The sequence below is a fragment of the Hemiscyllium ocellatum genome, chromosome 2, assembly GCF_020745735.1.
Source record: "Hemiscyllium ocellatum isolate sHemOce1 chromosome 2, sHemOce1.pat.X.cur, whole genome shotgun sequence".
NCBI classification, from domain to species: domain Eukaryota; kingdom Metazoa; phylum Chordata; class Chondrichthyes; order Orectolobiformes; family Hemiscylliidae; genus Hemiscyllium; species Hemiscyllium ocellatum.
In genome coordinates, this window is record NC_083402.1 from 46,519,446 (window position 1) to 46,539,967 (window position 20,522).

Sequence of the window (20,522 nt, forward strand, 5' to 3'; positions counted from 1 at the left end):
CATAGATAGAGCTGAATTTGGTATTGTATCTCCCTGCAGTCAAATTATTTGCTGACATTCATGTGAAGCATGGCGAGTTGGGCAAGGTACCAACACAAGTGAAATTCTACCTGAGTATACATTTGGGAGAGGAAGTGTAGTTTTGTAAAGGAAAATATATTCACAGGCATCTTACGTCTTGTTTAATAATTTCTGGGGATTCTGGATTAGATCAGCAACTTAGTTCTAATTCAGTCAAGACAATGCTCATAGTCTTTGTATCATACTGAATTTGTGAGAAAGTGTGTACTTTTAAATATAGTCTCATTGTGAAAAAAGACATAAGTGCGTGAAAAATTAGAGATCTCACCTTATAGACTCATATATACTTTTCCCAGTGCCTTTATTGTTAACATGTTTCTGCCTCCGTTTGATTAATTAGAAGTTTAACAAAAATACAAAACAAAAAGGCTTTTCATGTAAACAGATGTTGGTGAGATAGTTGGATGTGGAGAGTTAATACATTCATGTTTTTTTAATTGGGAAAATCTGTCTCACATCTAACTTCACTGACTGCTACTAGAAGACACCACTGAGGATAGAATACAAGGGTGGGTGTTGGGGGAGGGAGAGGGGAGGTTAAAATAATGAAAAGCAGCTGCATCTGGGAATGAGCAGCAAAAGCTGAGGATCGACCTTCTAAACACATTGAGGAAAACTATTTACGTGGCCTTAATGTAACAAATTTAAAATGCTACAGGATATTCTGATTGATGTAATTGGCAATTCATTTCAACTGTGTAATATACAGAGTTCATACACTCCAGTTTTAGGGATATAATGCCATCAGCATTACCAAATTGTTTGCTAATCTATTCACAAAGATGCTCTAAGTTACCTTTTCTGCTCAGCCCTGCACTTCATTATTGAGTCCAAATCATCACAATGTTATTAAACCTTTAAGGAATGTGGAACTTTGATTATAAAGTGAGTGTAGAGCAAAATAATAAATACTACAGCTCCAAATATTTTGAAAAATGATCATGGCAGTAACCCTCTCATCCTGAGCCTGCCAGTGTTTCTGAGGTTAGTGATGGGCACCTCATGTCCATGAAGTCGACAACTGCCCTGTCACAATAGCTACATCGTGTGCAACTTCTTTCACTGTCCTGTCAGAGTTACCTGAGTTGATTGGCATCCTCTGGAGTCTGCATGCAACTTCGTTCTGGAAGCTGGGCTGGGAGGAGCAATCAGCTTGGAAGATAAAATCCACTTCGTTTGTTTTCCCCCCTCTCCCCGCACCCCCAAGCTGCAATTCACTTAGACTTATGCCAGGTCTGTGATCTGCCCTGAAAGTTGTGAACTCTCAAAGTCAGCGAATCCCTGTTGCCATGACTCGGACTCGCTCCTTATGGGTGTGAAATTTAGGCAGTAACCTTCGCACAGTTGCTTATGATTCCCCAGCAAAGATCAGAATAATGTATCTGACCCCTGACCATTTTCTCAGTGATTTTCCAGGTCTTCTAGCGAGAATCAAGTGGAAATCATACAGCAATATTGATTCCATCTGGTCTGTTGCTGAGATTGATCATTAATAATTCGGCAAGTGTAGCCACTGACATCACTTTTAGAATGTTATGGTACTGTATGTATGGTTGTGAAGCAAAACTTTTAAGTGACCTTGGGTAGGCATACATTCATAATATTACTGCTCCTTCTTCATTCCTCAGCCTGGTAAATTGAAGCTTATAATAATTTTAAGCTGAGGTATCAACGGGTACATTTATGTTTTCACAGTCCAAACAGGGGATCTTGTCCCCTGAGCACACAAGTTGGAAATTCGGCCATGAGCTGCACAGGATTTTCCAACACAGACTTGGAAGATGGCCTTCAGGATTGGTTTGCTCACTAACATCTGATTGCAGTTAACGCCAGCAGATTTTCCCTGTTGGCTTTGTGCTCACAGTAAAAACAAAATGAAATGTAAGTTTAAAAAGTTCCCAGACTGCTCCATGGAAATGAGCTCACACTTTCTGCTTTGGTTCTCTGGGGTATTTCACACCCAAAGATAGTACATTGCACAGCAGGCAAACTTGTACTGCATTGATGATGCTGTGTATGGGCTTATTCAGGTAAAATCTCAATTGCACACAAAATATGCATACTTGAAAATAGCCAGAAAAATTGCTTTTAAGTTATTTGAAACACAAAACCTTCTTCTTTTTTTAAAATAATTATTTTCATGTAAGACTAGTGTAATGAAATATTTAAAGTAATGATGTAGGCTCCAATTTCTTATCCTAGTCTGATATACCTAAATATTAATTTCATCATATTTATGCTAAACCAGCCCCTGAAGTCTCACAAATTTCCACTTAACCCCTCATTACAAAAGATATATTTTCTATAATACAGTTCAGAGTCAATCTAAGTATCTATTAGAACTGCATACAGTCGGTTCTGCTACAACACGGTAGTTTCATTCTCTTGCAATCCCGTGTTATAAGAACATCGCATAATAGCTGCACCATTTTAAACTAATGTGGCAGAATCACATTGAAACCAATATGAACTTAATAAGTTTGTGCTTTAGAAACAGTGTTGCCAATTTGTCAATTGTTTTATGCTGAATCCACATTAAATAAATGCCCACTATGGCAGAATGACCTGCACCTAGTCAAAATATAGTCATCCCCTCTCACTCCCATTGATTATTTAATTACAGATTCCTTTCTGTTGATTGCCAAATGATTTGCTTTGCTTCACTTTTAGTAACATTTAATTTAAACTAAAACAATAATAGTTTGAAATTGCTTTCTTATTTACAATAAAGTCTTGCAGTACAGACTGTCATTAGGGTTTCAGTAAAGTGGAATGGGATCAATTTTGTGATTTGCATGTCCTGGGTAGGAGGTCTTATGGTGCATTGGCTAGCATCCCTTCTTCTGCGCTAATAGCTCTGAGCTGAAGATCCACTCCAGAACTTGATGGCCAAGAAAGGCATGCACAAAACAAGGCCAAAAAAGTTGAAGGTCAATCTGCAAATATTCCAACATACGACAATAGCAGACAATGAAAGCGGAGGAGATTCTGGTCAGCTATGTGATGGACAGCAAATCTGTCAGCTGTTCATAGTTTTAAACTACCACATGCACGTAAAAAATGTATCTTGCCGCACCTCAGGTTAGCTCAGTTGGCTGAAGAGCTAATGTTGATCAGATTGGTGCCAACAACATGGGGTTAAATTTCCTTTCCAGCTGTGACCTGCCTCCTTGTGGTACCTGTGGTTGAGGTCGTGGTGATTTGGGTTGAACCAGTCTTTAAGGAGCTGGAGAAAAATGTTTTGATTACCTCTTCAAATTGGGCCAGGTCCATACCCCAGATTTTGAGGTGTCAAATTTAGGTGAAGTTAATTTTCAAAACCTCTCAGGGACTTTGCATGGAGAACACATCAGCACTTCTCTTGTTCATAATTAAGTTGGTCTCACATAAATAAGCCATGATTCATTTCAAATCTATTTACATCTTTTCTTAAAGGATATCAGATGCAAAATATCTTTGGCGATGTAACCTATAAAAATATAATAATAGATGATGTTGGGAGCACCTTTTAGTGCCAGCCACAAAGGTGAAGCTGAAGTATGATAGAATTTAAAAATGTTATGTGAAAAATTCAAGAAATTGTGTTAACTCTTTCCATCTTCATTCCTGATATTATATCACATTCAAAGCAGGTAGAGTTTGCTCATAGTTTTAATTTGTGTAGTCTGCCTATTAGTAGCATTAGCTTAACTTGCAGGTCTAATAACCTTGTCAGTTGAGCTTTGGATGCGGAAAATAGTATTTATGAATCATGTTTGCTGCACGTTTTAGCTGAGAGAGGGCTTGACCCAACTTTGACCATTTTCATCATTGGCCTGGCAAGCAGAATATACAAATTACCATCATCTCTCTGGTAGTTTGTTATGTGCAGTTTCCTTACTTCTATTAAGTTCAATGCATGGAAAACACTTAAGTGAATGAAAAGTAATATTAGAGCTGTTTCCACTACTAGCATCATGTGATAACTGCCACCTCTTTCAATATGTAGTCCAAACTAGGGTTGTTTGAGGTAGTTCACTGCTACCAATTATTCTTCATCTATGTTTTGACTAGGGGCAATTAGTGATTAGTGGCAGAGGACGCACAAGTATAGAGTCTTTGCAGAAAAGCCACTTATCCTAGTTACACCATTTTAATGATGTATTACATGATGGGAATAAGTTTACATTATTAGTCAGGAATTATTACTAAGAGCTCACAGGAGCTTTACCAACTACGTCTACTCACTATGAAGGCTAATGTACAGCTCATCATTTACACCAAAGACTGTGACAATCAGCATTTGACTGAGATAATGCAACTTCAAAGTTAACTCTTTCCAAACCATTGTTTTACAACAATATAGATTGCACATTCAAATTAAGATAATAAACTTGTATTGTTGAACTTGGGAATTCCAACTGCCCTGACTGAATCAGGAGACACAGCTATCATAGTCCATTTTTGATACGGTTGTTGAACTGACAATAATGATTGTAATGCAAATGTTCATATTGTATCCATTGAATTGTGGAATCTACTAGCAATGCAACATTAAAGTTCATCTTTTCAAATGTATGCTATTATTTTAAGGTATTTTGAGCTGGAGCGAAGTAAAAAATGCAAAAAAAGGTGTCATTTTTATAGCACCTTCAGAATATCTCCATGAGCTTTACAGACATTGAAGTAGTTCTTTAATGTAGACATTGTTCTAATATTCCAATGCTTATACCACCAGTGGTAACAATTGAAGCAATTTGAGGCCATAAATTTAAAGAGTCAGATATGAATTTCACAGATGCAACACTAAAGCATATTGCGATCTCTCCTGTATATCTTAAAGTGTCATTGTCAAAGTCAGACTTGTTGCCCATCCCTCATTGCTTTGAAATATGTGTTTGCAGTTCCGGAGGGCAGTTATTACTGAGGCTGTCTGAGTCACATGCAGATTTGAAAGTGATAAGAATAGTCCAGTTTCCACCCCTAAAAGACACTTAATAAACCAGATGAGATTTTATAATAATCAGTGATGCTTCTCATGGCCACCATTATTGAGAATAACATTATAATTTAGATAGATTTTAAATGAATTTAAGTTCCACCAGGTACCATGGTCACCAGATTCCATGAAAATTGTCCAGTTGGATTGTTTTTATTTTTTGCTCTGCCCCGAGTCAGTGCAAAACAATCATTATGTGTTTGATGAGAATTGGGTAGAGGAAGCTTTACTTTCAGTTCAAAAGATATGGGGTAACATTTCTCTGTATCTGGTCCATGCTGTCCCTAACCATGGTGTGTTTGATGGGACTGTGTGACGAGCTTTACTTTCACTTTTCAGTGCCCACATTGAGATTTGAACCCCTTTCCTCCACATAGGAGCTTAGGCTTCTGCAATGTCAGATTGTGACATTACGAACATCCCCGCGAATGTAATGCTCTGCCTAGTTGTAAGCCTCCTCCCACCCCGCCCCTTGTAAAAACACCATCCCATATTCCCAATTCCTTCGCCTCCGCCGCATCTGCTCCCAGGAGGACCAATTCCAATACCAAAAAACCAAGATGGCCTCCTTCTTCAAAGACTGCAATTTCCCCTGAGACGTGGTTGCCGATGCTCTCCACAACATCTCCTCCACTTCCCGCTCCTCCGCAATTGAACCCCACCCCTCCAATCGACACCAGGACAGAACCCCACTGGTCCTCACCTACCACCCCACCAACCTCCAGATACATCGTATCATCTGTCGTCATTTCCGCCACCTCCAAACAGACCTCACCACCAAGAATATATTTCCCTCCCCTCCCCTATCAGCGTTCCGGAAAGACCACTCCCTCCGCGACTCCCTCGTCAGGTCCACACCCCCCCACCAACCCAACCTCCACTCCTGGCACCTTCCCCTGCAACCGCAAGAAATGCAAAACTTCCGCCCACACCTCCTCCCTCACTTCCCTCCAAGGCCCCAAGGGATCCTTTCATATCCGCCACAAATTCACCTGCACCTCCACACACATCATTTACTGCCATCCACTGCACCCGATGTGGCCTCCTCTACATTGGGGAGACAGGCCGCCTACTTGTGGAACATTTCAGAGAACACCTCTGGGACACCCAGACCAAGCAACCCAACCGTCCCGTGGCTGAACACTTCAACCCCCCCTCTCCCACTCCGCCAAGGACATGCAGGTCCTTGGCCTCCTCCATCGCCAGACCATAGCAACACGACGGCTGGAGGCAGAGCGCCTCATCTTCTGCCTAGGAATCCTCCAACCACAAGGGATGAATGCAGATTTCTCCAGCTTTCTCATTTCCCCTCCCCCCACCTTATCTAAGTCCCAACCCTCGAACTCAGCACCGCCTTCTTCACCTGCAATCTTCTTCCCGACCTCTCCGCCCCCACCCCCTCTCCGGCCTATCACCTTCACCTTAACTTGCTTCCACCTATCGCATTCCCAACACCCCTTCCCCAAGTCCCTCCTCCCTACCTTTTATCTTAGCCTGCTTCGCACACCCTCCTCATTCCTGAAGAAGGGCTTATGCCCGAAACGTCGATTCTCCTGCTCCTTGGATGCTGCCTGACCTACTGCGCTTTTCCAGCAACACATTTTTCAGCTCTGATCTCGAGCATCTGCAGTCCTCACTTTCTCCGAGTTGTAAGCCTGTAAGGAAGCTGTACAACTACATAGAAACATGTACATTCTAACACAATGATATTCCATGCTTAGAAAATAGATTCAAGGCTTATGTTTTGTGGAGTTCTATTTTTCTGCTGGGGTAAGATTCATTTAGGTATGAGAAAGGTGCCCCTGACTATTATAAGGCCTTAAGATGAACATTGTCATCAGAATATAAAGAGCATATTTCTAAGATGGTTTCTTGCCTGTGAGGACTGGTATTCATACTGAATAAGAAAGCCACAGACTACATACCCACACAGTTTTCTGGTGTGTTCTCTATGAGGTTACAGCTCTTTGCCAGAAGTTGTTAATTGCAGAGTAAGAAATAATGTGTAACTTTAAGCATATGAAGCTTCCATAAGGCTGCACTAGCATTTTTACAGGGCTTTCAGTGCATCATAATAGTCAGTATTTGAATTTTGTGTACTCTGCTCTGTTTAAAATTTAAAATTTAGAAATGATTCAAAAGCACAATCAATATAAATGTATTATTCCAAATTTTTGGTTAGAAGAGGCATTTGAAATTAAATAAAACTAAGATGAAATATTTACACCCATTGTGGTATTCTTAAGAGTAATTTGAGATGATCAACTAAAATGAGCAGACAAGCATATTTGGCGTAAAGGTAAGGTATACTGGCTTAGTTGTAATTTTTCCAATTGCACATGACTGCTGAATTAGCCAGTTGGCATCACTGATCTTAACGAGATGGGGAAAACATTTAAATGCTGCATGTGCTTGAAATTGGAAAACCTATCTTTTTCTGTATGCTGTCACATCAATAATTTAACTCATAGCATCATATATAGTTGTGGCAATCCTGCTCAGACTGTGAGTTCCTGAATTGCACACTTGGTACAAAAACATGCCTCCTCCTGTAGCTAGGGGTTATCCATACATTAGGATTAAGTCATTAGGAAGAAGTTCAACAGTAACTGCATGGTATAGACAGGATGCAGAGCCGGGCTGAGAAATGGCAGGTGGAGTTCAACCTGGATAAATGCGAAGTGATGCATTTTGGAAAGTCGAACTTGAATGCTGAATATAGGATTAAAGACAGGATTCTTGGCAGAGGGATCTTGGAACAAGAGGGATCTGGGTGTGCAAGTACATAGATCCTTCAAAGTTGTCACCCAAGTGGATAGGTTTGTTAAGAAAGCATACGGTATTTTGGCTTTCATTAACGGGGGATCGAGTTTAAGAGCCGCGAGGTTTTACTGCAACTCTACAAGTCCCTGGTGAGACCACACTTGGAATGTTGTGTCCAGTTCTGGTCGCCCTACTATAGGAAAGATACAGAGGCTTTCGAGAGGGTGCAGAAAAGGTTTACCAGGATGCTGCCTGGACTGGAGGGCTTGCCTTATGAAGAAAGGTTGAATAAGCTCGGACTTTTCTCTCTGGAGAGAAGGGGGAAGAGAGGAGTTCCTAATTGAGGTATACAAAGTAATGAGTGGAATAGATAGAGTCAATAGTCAGAGACTTTTCCCCAGGGGAGGATTGACTGGTACGATGAGTCAAAGTTTGAAGATATTGGGAGGAAGGTTCTTTACGCAGAGAGTTGTGAATGCATGGAATGCATTGCCAGCTGTGGTGGTGGAAGCAGAGTCATTGGGGGCATTTAAGTGACTGCTGAACATGCACGTGGATAGCAGTGAGTTGAGGGATGCATAGGTTAAGTTACTATATTTTACATTAGGATTAAACTTGGCACAACATTGTGGACCAAAGGGCCTGTTCTGTGTTGTACTTTTCTATATTCCATGTTCTAACTGTCACAATTTATCATCTACTCATAATGTCACACAAAGGGTAGTGCTGGGAAATGTACAAAGTTATTTTGAATGATTCTGAAAATGTTTATGATGAATAATTAATTTTGACTTATGCCTGATCATGAGTTGCTGTTCTCTGCCAAAAGCAGCTTTGTCTGATTGAATTACGATTTTTAGTCATTTTGGAGCCAGTCTAGAATGTCAGGAAATGGCAGGGTTTAAGTATGAAAGCAAAAAAGCCAGTTGTTGGTTTTATGTGCATTTTAAGAAGTTTGAAAAATGAAAGTTAATCATTATCATTAAAGAAAAGTTCTCAAGTAATTCATCTCTGTGTTTTTATACGAAACACATTCATGCAAAATTTACTTCAACGTGCTGTCAAAGCTGTTGAACTATCACTGCAAAACTGTAAAGATTTACAATTATCCAACCAAAAATTACATTCTGAAGTGCATTTCAAAATAACCCCAGCTTTCGAATCTCAGTACTAATGGAAAAGAATCACTTAAGCATGTGTTTTTATCACCTTGTTACTGGCCGACAGCCAACCTTTTGGGGTGACTAGGACCTGACGTCTTAGAATGGGCCTCACGCTTCCTGGTTGCCAAACAACTGTAAACATTAACAAATGGATCATCAATGTACATTCACAAAAGGTAGTGCTCCAGACTGGACTCCTTTGCTAGCATTCAGATCCTAAGTGAACGTTATCAATTTTGTAAGGAGAAAATTAATATTTAACTTAAAATTCATATTGAAAATATCTTGGGTGGTGAATTTATCCTGACGATTGCTGATGTCTTGAGAAAACTTTGGAGAAACCTTATTTATATTTTTGTGTTTACTAGGAATCACAAGGATTGTTTGGTTTTGCATGCTTAACATGCTAACCTGATGGATTTGGCTATGATCCCTGCTGACTATAAAGTGAATGACTGGGTGAAAAAAAAGCAGAAGCCATAACCCATAACTGTACAATGGTTACACTGCCTGTTCTTTTATCCCATGTGATGGATGGTTGTTAGAAAGGTGATTTTCTTCTGACAGGTACCACATCTACCAAGAGCCAATCATAGGTGCATTTTAATAGGCCACATTTATTAGAATGTTCGACGTTGGGTTAGCAACATTTAACAGTGCCTGAATTTTCATATGATGCCAGTAATTGAAATGTGATTATCTTATTTTCATTAATTAATTCAGAGAATGGAGACAATGCAGGCAAAGTCAGCATTTGTGGCACATCCTTACACTACTCACTGGCTTTTTAGGTCATTTCACTGGCCAGTCAGCGTCAATAACATTTATGGGTTTGGAATCACCAGATAAAGATGAATCAAAACAACAGATCTATATTCTGTTATATATATACATTACAGCGCAGTACAGGCCTTTCAGTCCTTGATTTTACACTGACCTGTGAAACCAATTTGAAGCCCATCTAACCTACACTATTCCATTATCATTCATGGGAATGGTTCAGCTCAGTTGGCTGGATTGTTGGTTTACGAAGCAGTGTGATGCCAACAGTGTGGTTTGAATTCCCATCACTGGTTTGAGGTTATCATGAAGGACTCTCCTTCTCAACCTCTTCCCACACCTGAAGTCTGGTGGCCCTCAGGTTAAATCACCACCAGTCACTTCCGTCTAATAAGAGAGCAGCTCCTGTGGTCTGGTGAGACTGTGGCGACACACACATTATCATCCATATGTTTATCCAATGACCATTTAAATGCCCTTAAAATTGGTGAGTCTACTGCTGTTGCAGGCAGAGCATTCCACGCTCTTTCTACTCTCTGAGTAAAGAACCTACCTCTGATATCTATCCTATATCCATCACCCCTCAATTTAAAGCTATGTCCCCTCATGCTAGCCATCACTATCTGCGGTACTTTGCAGGTTTGGGTTATTAATTGCATTTAAATTCCCCATGGTGGGATTTTGACTCATGTTTCTGGATCATCAATCTAAGTCTCCAGAAAACTAAAATGATCACAAAGCTACTATACCCCTCAAATACTTATACCGCCTGAATATGTGGCGAGGGGGAGAACTCCCAATTCTATGGGGTCGTGGGAGCCCATGTCACTCATAGTACATTTTGGCTTCCTGCATGCTTCATTCAGACAAGCACTGCAGCCTCAAAGTTGTATGGATCCTCTGCTAAGTTTTTCATAGCATCTTTCCAAAGAACCTCAGCAATGTCTGCATTACTTTTGTCGAATTAAATGGAAAATGATATGAATTTTGAAACTTTTCATGTTAGTCCCATGTAATATGGAAAATAACCCCAAAGTGGTATTCTGACAAAATTTCAACATTTTTTTTATGTGTTCATAGGTCAACCTTTAAGGAAAACACCACCACAAATAGCTTCTGGCCCAAAGAAAGTGCATCAAGCTGCAACTGATTTGATTGTTGAGAAAGTAGAACTATCTCCAACCTTAGTTATTGAAGATTATAATCAAAGCATGAGCCTTGATTCAAAGCCTTTTCAAGAAGGGCAGATAAGTACTCATTTAACCCCTAAATCTACATCAAAAGAAGAATTGACAACTGGAATTCATGTAGTCAAAATTGATATTGAGAAACTTGGGGACAAAGTAACCACACAAAGCCACAGCATATTTCCAAGAATTAAAGAAAGGCCGAGTGATGAAGTTGCTGTAAAAACAACAATGGAACCAAGTCTGAGCACTGAAATGCCCAAAACTGTATACAGTGCAAAACTTCCAGATGACAAAAGTGTTACTGGGCATCCTGAAGACATTAGCCAGGAGGTAGTCAGAGAGACAGCAACTTTAGCTGCCTCATTTCAACCATCAGTCAAAGAAGAATTTCAAATTACAAGTGCTCCTGCCCACAAGGAAGAAAAAGCTCTGCCTAGCATACAAACCACATTGTTTACTGAAATGGATATCGTAACAGAGGACGACAAGAAGCTGAAACTACCTGTGAGTGCCAGTACTGAGAAAATAGAAATTTCAGATAAAGACACCCAGACTGCTAGACAACAAGGAGTTAAGGAACCCACCAGTGGCACAACAATGTCAAGGTCACCAGACACTATGAAAACTACAATAGAGAGTGCAAGTGAGAGTGTTAAGCTGGTGGAAGGAGATGACCATGAAACAATTTCAACATTTGGAACTTCAACCACAGGTAAACTGCAGCCAACTGAAAAGGTTCACATCACTGATATTTCAGTTACTTTTTCAGAGGATGAGAGGGAAAAGCTGGAACCCAAAAAGGTAGCTGAGAAGATAACAGCAAGTGTTACTGCTGCAGGGATTGACATTAGTGAACCAGCTTCAACACGGCAGGATGAAATGAAGATTGAAGAATATGTGAAAAAAGAAGATAAGGGTGATGAGAAATTCATTACATCATCAATAACACCAGTTCCAGTGGCTTATGAAACTGAGTCTGCAGAACATGGTACTCAAAAAGAGATGGCCACGAAGGTAACAGATGATGTTAGCTTCGCGCCTAAGAAAGAGCAGGAAGGCAAGAAAGAGGTGAGTACCTCTATAAGAGACATGGACATCATTACAATCCAATCCATAACAACTAAAGATGGAAAAACCAAACATGTTGAAGAAGTTACACTGCCAACAATTGTGTTAAGAGTTACCCCACCAATAGCTGAACCTGCAGCTGGTACTGTTGTAACTCTGGATGTAGATAGAGAACTAGAAAGGAGCACAAAAGATATTGATCACATAGTTTCTGTAAGTCATCAAACAGATGCAGACAAGGAAAAAGAACCAGAACATGCCACACAACAGTTGGGAAAAGAGATGAGTGTAGAGCACCCTGTTACAAGCTCTAAAGTAGAGCCAGATATTTCTTCTGTTGAACGTGATAGAGAAGTGGATATGACAACTCAGCTGCCACAGGATAAATCCACATCTTCTGATGCACCAGAGCCCATCACCGCTGATCTGAGTTCTCAAACAAAACCTATTGATGAAAGTCAAAAAATCCACTTTTCTGTTTTTGAACACAAAATAACATTTGAGACACCTTTTCCAGTAATTGGGCAGAAAAATGACACACATGACATTGTTGCAACCATTCAAACATCAGAAGCAAAAAGAGAAGACCATATTTCCACGGTGATAACTCCTCAGGAAACAGCAAAAACTAGATTGGTATCTGTAGACAAAACTCATCCAGTTGAAACAATATCTACTGATTATGAGAGAATAAAAGTCGTGCCAGTTGCTACAAAGTCATTTACTGAAAGTTTCACAGTTGCAAGCTCCCAAGAAAAACTAAAAGTTAGTACTGTTGAAACGATTTCATTTGAACATGTGAGCAAGGAAGATCGTGCATTGAGTCCGGGCACTGAATTACATCCAGCCACTCCATCAACATCCACATTTTCTGCTAAGGTTGAGGATGAGTCAGGGAAAGCAATATCCTATCACCCTATCTCAACACAGGAGGCCACTTTAATCCCTGAGATTGAAACCAACATTTCTATGAGGTTTCCCACTTCACATGATACTGAGAGGACCCATGAGAAAGTAAGCTCTGTAATAGTTACTGAAATGCCAACAGTCACCAAAACACTTACATTGGAACAAGAAATTTCCACATCCCAGAATGAATCAGTTCCTGTTACCCCATCCATAGCAATAAAAAAGAAAGAGGATTCACACACCATGGAAGAGTCAACAGCTATCCAAAAGGATTTTCCCACAAGCTATCAAACAGCAGGGCCTACTATTGTCAAAACGGCAACCACTGCTGTTACCACTGCAGCGCGGATGAACATAACCACAACAGTGCCTAAAATGGTATCAACAGTCACGGCTCCTCTTGCTGAAGTTAGACCTGGTACAGGTGCTTCTAAGACTGATCATGAAATAAAAACTTCAGCGAAACCTAAACGTGTGGAAATGAGTGCAACTCCAATTATTATTGAAAATGAGCCTGGTGAGATGACAGCTGAAGAGGTTGTCATTATTGATGAATCAGGTACACAGCCTCCTGATATCTTGGAGGTTGATATGACTGGTACAGCCTCACAACCCGACATCGATCATGAATATTTCACAATGCCGTCATCCAGAACTAGACTGGTTTCGGCAACTTCTAAACCTTCTGTTGCACAGAAAGTAGCTACTCAAAGGGCTGTGGAAAGTCCAACATTTCCCACTGTTTCATCATCAACCACAGCTTTTCCAAGTTCAGTAGATACTGAGGAGAAGCAGCAGCAGCAGCTTCTGACAGTTGAAGAAAGGTTAATTGCTAATATGACTGCGCAGAAGAAAATACCAACTGATCAAGGCAAGTTATTTTTATTTGTTGCTTAATAATAAAACTTTATATATTTCCTGTAGTTGAGGTAATTTGTTGTACGTATTATGGATCAATTGTTTAAATTTTATTAGGGATTTATGGTTTAGTGGTATTTTTTCAATTTCAACCTGTAATCCCATTTGAAGTACAGTGGTGGTTGATCCTATTTAAAATACTGAGAATCCAAAGAGTGCTGAAAGCTCACTTTATCACAGCTGCTGTACAGGTTTTGATAGTATGCCATTACATTGTTTGTGTGCTCTACCATGTGAGCATTATGACCTGTGCCTTGTTTTGTTAATGAAAATTTATGAAGGCAATTGTTAAAGTGGATATAATGGTTAAACTGCAGAAAGTTAGTTAAAAATTCATTTGTGGGATGTGGACATCACTGGCTGGCCAGCATGTATTGCCTGTCCCTGGTTCCCCTTGAGGTGATATTAGTGAGCTGCCTTCTTGAACTATTGCATTCCACCAGTGAGTGACTTGTCAGCAGATTGATGGAAGTCATTGCTTTGGTTTCACTGGAGTTATCCTTTTCATTCATGTGGATTTCAAAACTTCTGCAAAAAGTGCAAATACTGAAACAGGTGTTCTCCATTTATAAGCAATATTGGGCCTTGTGAAAGGATGATGTTAAAGTCATACTATAAGTCACGGGTTAACTCAGTATTAGCAAGCTTTGAGAAGACTTGTAGCTCAAGTTGATGTTCTGGATGTAGGTTTGCTCGCTGACCTGGAATGTTCACTTCCAGACGTTTCGTCACCCTACTAGGTAGCATCCTCAGTGGGCCTCAGGCGAAGCACTGTGGATAAGTCCTGCTTTCTATTTATTGATGTTTGGCTTTCTTTCAATTGGTGATGCCATTTCCTGCGGTGATGTCATTTCCTGTTCTTTTTCTCAGGGGTGGTAGATGGGGTCTAACTCGATGTGTTTGTTGATAGAGTTCTGGTTAGAATGCCATGCTTCTAGGAATTCTTATGCATGTCTCTGTTTGGCTTGTCCTAGGGTGGATGTGTTGTCCCAGTCGAAGTGGTGTCCTTCCTCATTGTATATAAGGATACCAGTGAGAGAGGGTCATGTCTTTTTGTGGCTAGTTGGTGTTCATGCATCCTGGTCAGGCAGCATCCGAGGAGCAGGACAATTGACCTTGCGGGCAAAAGCTCTTCATCATCTGCCTGTTTGTCCGATGTAGTGTTTGTCACAGTCCTTGCACAGTGTTTTGTAAATGACATTAGTTTTGCTTGTTGCCTCTATAAGGTCTTTCAAGTTTATTACCTGCTGTTTTAGTGTGTTGGTGGATTTGTGGGCTACCATGATGCCAAGGTGTCTGAGTAGTCTGGCGGTCATTTCCGAGATGTCTTTGATGTAGGGGAGAGTGGCTTGGGTTTCTGGACATGGTTTGTCTTCTTGTTTGGGTTTGTTGCTGAGAAATCGGCAAACTATGTTCATTGGGTATCCGTTCTTTTTGAATGCATATGGGTGATTTTCCTCTGCTCTGTGAAGTTCCTCTGTGCTGCAGTATGTGTTGGCTCATTGAAATAATGTTCTGATGCAGGTTCGTTTGTGGATGTTGGGATGATTGCTTCTGTAGTTCAATGTTTGGTTGGTATGCATTGTTTTCCTGTAGACGCTGGTTTGAAGTTCCCCATTGGCTGTTCGCTCTACCGTGACATCTAGGAATGACAGTTTGTTATTGTTTTCCTCCTCTTTAGCGAATTTTATGTCAGTAAGAATATTATTGATGGTCTTAAAGGTTATCTCTAATTTGTTTTGTTTAGTGATGACAAAGGTGTCATCCACATAGCGGACCCAAAGTTTGGGTTGGATGGTTGACAGAGCTATTTGTTCAAGTCTCTTGCATTACTGCCTCTGCTAAGGACCCTGATATTGGAGATCCCAAGGGTGTTTCATTGGTTTGTCTGTAGGTTTTGATGTTGAAGGTGAAGTGTGTGGTAAGGCGTAGGTCCACTAACTTGATGATACTGTCCTTGTTGATGAAGTTAGTGGTGTTTGCTATATGTGTCTTTGGGTCTTCTAATAGTGTAGTCAGTGTTTCATTGGCCATGTTAATGTTGATTAATGTAAACAGGGCTGTTACATCAAAGAAAACCATTATTTCATCCTCTTCTATCTTCATGTCTTTGATGGTCTTCAGGAAATTTTGGGTGGAGTGGATGGAGTGGTGTGAATCTTCTACTAAGTGTTTTAGTCTTTGGTGTAGCTCCTTGGCCAATCTGTAAGTTGGTGTTCCAGGTAGTGAGACTATGGGTCTGAGGGGAGGCTTCTGTTTTGTGAATTTTGGGTAATCCATAGAAGCATAGTGTGTTGGTGCCATCTGGTTTCATTTTTTGTAAGTCGGTCTTATTTATGTCTCCAGATTTCTGAATTCTTTTGAGTAGGGCTGTGATTCGGTTCTCTAATTGTGAGGTTGGGTCTATCGCCACTTGTTAGTAAGTGTTGCTATCTGTAAGTAGTGCCTTTGCTTTTTCAATGTAGTCTTTTTGATTTGTCTGGAGGTAGGATATCAATGTTTTTATTTTTTTTTAAGTCTTTCCAGTGCTTTCCTTTCTTGTGTACTTAGTGTGTTTCCTTCCTTTTTTCTGCTTAATGTTGGTGCAACTACCTGTCTGATGATTTGCAGGGTTTCTTCTGTGAGTTAGTTGTCTTTTAGTGTTGTTTCTAATGTTGCTAAGAAATCTTTTTTGTCCACATCCTGGCAGTTGTAATTTAATCCTCTTACTAAGACAGCTAATGTCATTTACAAAATACCATGCAAGGACTGTAACAAACTACATTGGACAAACAGGCAGAAATCTAGCCACCAGGGTACATGAACACTAAGTAATCACAAAAAGACATGACCCTCTCTCACTAGTATCCTTACATAAGTTTGAGGAAGGACACCACTTTGTGTGGGACAACACATCCATCCTAGGACAAGCCAAGCAAAGACACATATGACATGTAGAAGCATGGCATTCCAACCAGAAATCTATCAACAAACACATCAAGTTAGACCATATCTACCACCCACTGAGAAAAAGAACAGGAAGTGACTTCACCACAGGAAATGACATCACCAACCCAAAGAAACCAAACAAAAATAAATAGAAAGCAGGACTAATTCACAGTGCTTCGCCTGAGCCCACTGAGGATGTTACCTCGTAGGGTGACGAAACGTCTGGAAATGAACCTTCCAGCTCAGCAAGCATATCTACATCCAGAGTATTAACAGATTTGCCTCTTTGTGTGGTAGATGATGAATTCCAGATTCACAAATAGGCTGGAATACGAAGTTGTCATTTTCACTTTAGTGAAGGGAGAACTAACATTAACAGTACATCATAATCAAAAACATTGAGGCAATAGTTTACTGGAACTTTTTCCAAGGCAACGCCATAATTCATCAGAGTTGACTTACAACCGTTCAGCATCCTCATCTCATGTGTTATAAATTGCTACTCCTTTGAAGTTGATATTCTTTCAAATGACCTGATGAGTGACAGATGAAACGATTTGACAGTGTGTACTTTTTCATTGCTATTCAAATTCTGTACAGCCAAGTGACTAAATATTTCATTATTACAGAATAATACAAAACTAAAGCTTTGTCCAGAGTTTCAGATGGATGTAGAAGATACATGGCATGTTGAAGAAAAGCAGGGAATTCAGTCTATCATCAATCATTGTTGAGAATAAGCATATTCCTACAGCAGAGAAAAGTTCTTAAATAGAGGACCCATCACTCGAGGTTAATTAAATAAGTTAGAAGCATAAGAACTAAGAATAGGAGAAGGCAATTCAGCCCCTCGAACCTGTTCCACCATTAAATACAATCATGGCTGATCTCATCTCGGCCTCAACTCCACTTTGATGTCTGCTGTCCACAACCTTTCAACCTGATTCCTAATTAAAAATCTGTCTCTATCCTTCTTAAATTTACTCAATGTCCCAATATCGACTGCACTTCGGAGTAGTGAATTGCACAGATTCACAATCTTTTCAGGGATGTACTTTCTCTTCATCTCTGTTTTAAATCTGTTTTGCCTCATCCTAAAACTATGACCACTCATTCTAGATTGCCGCACCTAAGGAAATATCTTCTTTACATGTATGTTTTCAATCTCTTTAGTATTTTGTATACCTCAATTAGATCTCTTCTCACTGTTCTAACTGTAGAAATAATAGGCTTAAACTGCTCTTTATAAGATGAACCCGTTGTTTCTGGAATCAATCTAGTAAATCTGAATTACCTCCAATGCTACTATGTCCTCAAGTAGGGGTCTCAAACTGTACACAATACTCCAGATGCAGTCTCACTAATGCCTTGTACTTTTGCAACAACACCTCCCTTGGCTTGTCCTAGGTGGCACAGTGGTTAGCACTGCTGCCTCACAGCGCCTGAGACCCGGGTTCAATTCCTGACTCAGGCGACTGATTGTGTGGAGTTTGCACGTTCTTCCCGTGTCCGCGTGGGTTTCCTCCGGGTACTCCGGTTTCCTCCCACAGTCCAAAGATGTGCGGGTCAGGTGAATTGGCTATGCTAAATTGCCTGTAGTGTTAGGTAAGGGGTAAATGTGGGGGTATGGGTGGGTTGCGCTTCGGCGGGTCGGTGTGGACTTGTTGGGCCGAAAGGGCCTGTTTACACACTGTAAGTAATCTAATCTAATATTTTATGTTATTTATTTAGTAGGAAACTATAAAATTCCGTTAACATTTCTTTTACCTACTGGACCTACATTCTAGTTTTCTGCTATTTATGTATGTGGACATCCAGATCTCTGTGCACCAAACACTCAAAAATTTCTCTCCAGTTAGGTAATAAGTTGCCTTTCTATTCTTCCTACCAAAATGGATAATCTCACACTTAATCACATTAAAACTTCATTGGCCAAATTTTGGGCAATTTACTTAACCTATCCATGTGAAAATATTTATTTCAACTTATTTTCTCTCTTATTTTAGTGTCATTTGCAAATTTGCCTATTACACTTTTTATCCCTCCACCCAAATCATTAATATAGATAGAAAATTGTTAGGGCTTAAGGACCAAACCCTGCGGCAGCCCAATGGCTACACCTTCCCAACAATAAAAAGGTCCATTTATCCTGACTCTCTGCTTTCTTCTGGTTGGCCAATCCTCTGTCCAAGCTAACAAATTACCCTGAATACTATGTGATCTTACCTTATGTACATTTATTGTGGCACCATATCAAATATCTTCTGGAAGTCCAGATAAACTGCTTCTGCAGGATCCCCATTATGCTTGTTACATCTTCCAAGAACTTGAGAAATTAATCAAACATGACTGATCCTTCATAAGACCATGCTGACTGTGAGGAATTGTTTTTGACTTTCCAAATGTTCTGCTATCACATCCTTAATAATGGATTCCACTATTTCCTTCTGACAGATGTTAAACTAACTGGTTTGCAATTTTTTACTTTTTGGTTCCCTCCCTTTTTGATAAATTATATCAGCATTTTACCAATCTACCAATCTCCTCTCATTCAGATAATTTTGGAAGATTCAGTGTTAAGGAAAAAGCAAATAATTACAAAGATGAGTGGCAGGTCAGATGATTGATTAGATGGTAGAGAATTATAAAAGATGGTAGAGAATGACAAAAAGATTAAGTTGGAGAAAAATACTGAAAGTTTGAAGAAAAGCTGGTTAGAAGTGTTAAAAACAGACAATAAGTGTTTCTACTTGTACTTTAAAAGGAAGATAGTGAGGAAAGTGAATGTTGGTTCTCTCAAGAATAAGAATGGGGAATTAATTGTAGATAATAAGGAAGTGGGGGATAAAGAAGTCCAGTTGTTTGATTCTGCCTTCTGCAATTGAAGAAATAGGTAACATTTGAGGATTAACAGTTAATCAAGAAATGGAAAGATGAAAGGAACAAGCTAAAAAGCTAATCACTGGAAAAGTAGTGCTGAGCAAACTGATGGAGCAGCGAACTGGCAGGTCCTTGGTTCCTGGTGGACTTATCGTAGGTTCTTAAAAGATGGCCAATACATGCTTAGGCTATAATTTACCAAAATTCATTAGGTTTGGAAATTTTCAGTAGAATGAAAAATAGCACAGAGAACTCTTCTATTCAAGAAGGAAAGGAGGCAGGAAAAGGGAAACCATTAGTTAGCTTGACACCTATTGTGGTAGAAGGGTGTTAGATTGATCATGAAGGCAATTAAGACTTGTCCCATAGAAATCAGGAAAATCACAGTAATCAGGAAAAGTCAGTGAGGTTTTGTGAAAGGGCAATTATGTTAAACCAAATTTTTAAAGTTGTTTGATTGATCTACAACACATGTAGATAAAGGGAGTCTAAAAATGTACTGTACTTAGATTTCCAGTAGACATTTGACCATGTACCACATCAAGGGTTATTGTGGAAAGTAGGAGCTCATGGTATAGGGGTAACATATTAGCGTGGAAAGAAAATTGATTGCTGGCAAAACAGAGTGTGTGCATTATTGGTCTTTTTCTCATAGTCAGGAAGGAATGCATGGAGTACTGTAAGGGTGCATGCTGGGGCCTTAGCTTTTTCTAATTTAAATCAATGACTTAGCTGAGAGGAGCCGTGGCTTGGTAGCTACATTTGCAGGTGACATAAAGACTGTTGGGAAGGTACGTTTTGAATTGTACAAAACTAGGATGCTGACAGATACAAGTAGGTTGGGTGAGCAGCCAATAATCTGGC

The 20,522-nt window shown here is 39.8% G+C and overlaps 1 protein-coding gene across 1 annotated transcript in view; it reads left to right on the forward strand.

Annotated features, from left to right (window-relative positions):
• The window catches only part of LOC132823025 (versican core protein-like), a 169,092-nt gene that overhangs the window by 19,179 nt on the left and 129,391 nt on the right, over positions 1–20,522 (forward strand). The gene's annotated exons all lie outside the window — the stretch shown is intronic.